Here is a 2,974-nt window from a genome sequence, read left to right as displayed (position 1 = left end):
TAAAAAAACATCAAAAATTTCAATCCTGCATGATTCTACCAAGAAATGTGATTCTTCATTCAAAACGCTGGTTTTTGCTATTGGGCTCTTTTGAGTAATGAATGTTTTGAATTTTCTCCAAAAGTAAAGTAGTTGCAAACTCATGCTTTTAGAGACTTGTTTGGGCTCATGAGAGGAGTAGAAAAACATCAAAAATTTCAGTCCTGCATGATTCTACCAAGAAATGTGTGTTCATTGAAACCGCTGGTTTTTGATAGTTTGGGCCCTATGGAATAATGAATGTTTTGAATTTTCTCCAAAAGTAAAGTAGTTGCAAACTCATCCTTTTAGAAACTTGTTTGGGCTGTTGAGAGGAGTAAAAAACCATCAAAAATTTCAATCCTGCATGATTCTACCAAGAAATGTGATTCTTCATTCAAAACGCTGGTTTTTGCTATTGGGCTCTATTGAATAATGAATGTTTTGAATTTTCTCCAAAAGTAAAGTAGTTGCAAACTCATCCTTTTAGAGACTTGTTTGGGCTCATGAGAGGAGTAGAAAAACATCAAAAATTTCAGTCCTGCATGATTTTACCAAGAAATGTGTGTTCATTGAAACCGCTGGTTTTTGATAGTTTGGGCCCTATTGAATAATGAATGTTTTGAATTTTCTCCAAAAGTAAAGTAGTTGCAAACTCATCCTTTTAGAAACTTGTTTGGGCTGTTGAGAGGAGTAAAAAACCATCAAAAATTTCAATCCTGCATGATTCTACCAAGAAATGTGATTCTTCATTCAAAACGCTGGTTTTTGCTATTGGGCTCTTTTGAGTAATGAATGTTTTGAATTTTCTCCAAAAGTAAAGTAGTTGCAAACTCATGCTTTTAGAGACTTGTTTGGGCTCATGAGAGGAGTAGAAAAACATCAAAAATTTCAGTCCTGCATGATTCTACCAAGAAATGTGTGTTCATTGAAACCGCTGGTTTTTGATAGTTTGGGCCCTATTGAATAATGAATGTTTTGAATTTTCTCCAAAAGTAAAGTAGTTACAAACTCATCCTTTTAGAAACTTGTTTGGGCTGTTGAGAGGAGTAAAAAACCATCAAAAATTTCAATCCTGCATGATTCTACAAAGAAATGTGATTCTTCATTCAAAACCTGATTTTTGCTATTGGGCTCTATTGAATAATGAATGTTTTGAATTTTCTCCAAAAGTAAAGTAGTTGCAAACTCATGCTTTTAGAGACTTGTTTGGGCTCATGAGAGGAGTAGAAAAACATCAAAAATTTCAGTCCTGCATGATTCTACCAAGAAATGTGTGTTCATTGAAACCGCTGGTTTTTGATAGTTTGGGCCCTATTGAATAATGAATGTTTTGAATTTTCTCCAAAAGTAAAGTAGTTGCAAACTCATCCTTTTAGAAACTTGTTTGGGCTGTTGAGAGGAGTAAAAAACCATCAAAAATTTCAATCCTGCATGATTCTACCAAGAAATGTGATTCTTCATTCAAAACGCTGGTTTTTGCTATTGGGCTCTTTTGAGTAATGAATGTTTTGAATTTTCTCCAAAAGTAAAGTAGTTGCAAACTCATGCTTTTAGAGACTTGTTTGGCTCATGAGAGGAGTAGAAAAACATCAAAAATTTCAGTCCTGCATGATTCTACCAAGAAATGTGTGTTCATTCAAACCGCTGGTTTTTGATAGTTTGGGCCCTATTGAATAATGAATGTTTTGAATTTTCTCCAAAAGTAAAGTAGTTGCAAACTCATCCTTTTAGAAACTTGTTTGGGCTGTTGAGAGGAGTAAAAAACCATCAAAAATTTCAATCCTGCATGATTTTACCAAGAAATGTGATTCTTCATTCAAAACCTGATTTTTGCTATTGGGCTCTATTGAATAATGAATGTTCGAATTTTCTCCAAAAGTAAAGTAGTTGCAAACTCATGCTTTTAGAGACTTGTTTGGGCTCATGAGAGGAGTAGAAAAACATCAAAAATTTCAGTCCTGCATGATTCTACCAAGAAATGTGTGTTCATTGAAACCGCTGGTTTTTGATAGTTTGGGCCCTATTGAATAATGAATGTTTTGAATTTTCTCCAAAAGTAAAGTAGTTGCAAACTCATCCTTTTAGAAACTTGTTTGGGCTGTTGAGAGGAGTAAAAAACCATCAAAAATTTCAATCCTGCATGATTCTACCAAGAAATGTGATTCTTCATTCAAAACGCTGGTTTTTGCTATTGGGCTCTATTGAATAATGAATGTTTTGAATTTTCTCCAAAAGTAAAGTAGTTGCAAACTCATCCTTTTAGAGACTTGTTTGGGCTCATGAGAGGAGTAGAAAAACATCAAAAATTTCAGTCCTGCACGATTCTACCAAGAAATGTGTGTTCATTGAAACCGCTGGTTTTTGATATTTTGGGCCCTATTGAATAATGAATGTTTTGAATTTTCTCCAAAAGTAAAGTAGTTGCAAACTCATCTTAGAAACTTGTTTGGGCTGTTGAGAGGAGTAAAAAACCATCAAAAATTTCAATCCTGCATGATTTTACCAAGAAATGTGATTCTTCATTCAAAACCTGATTTTTGCTATTGGGCTCTATTGAATAATGAATGTTTTGAATTTTCTCCAAAAGTAAAGTAGTTGCAAACTCATGCTTTTAGAGACTTGTTTGGGCTCATGAGAGGAGTAGAAAAACATCAAAAATTTCAGTCCTGCATGATTCTACCAAGAAATGTGTGTTCATTGAAACCGCTGATTTTTGATAGTTTGGGCCCTATTGAATAATGAATGTTTTGAATTTTCCCCAAAAGTAAAGTAGTTGCAAACTCATCCTTTTAGAAACTTGTTTGGGCTGTTGCGAGGAGTAAAAAACCATCAAAAATTTCAATCCTGCATGATTTTACCAAGAAATGTGATTCTTCATTCAAAACCTGATTTTTGCTATTGGGCTCTATTGAATAATGAATGTTTTGAATTTTCTCCAAAAGTAAAGTAGTTG

Source organism: Dendrobates tinctorius, unplaced genomic scaffold (assembly GCF_039654945.1).
Source record: "Dendrobates tinctorius isolate UK_male_01 unplaced genomic scaffold, ASM3965494v1 ptg000110l, whole genome shotgun sequence".
Taxonomy (NCBI): domain Eukaryota; kingdom Metazoa; phylum Chordata; class Amphibia; order Anura; family Dendrobatidae; genus Dendrobates; species Dendrobates tinctorius.
This window is presented reverse-complemented; position numbering follows the sequence as displayed.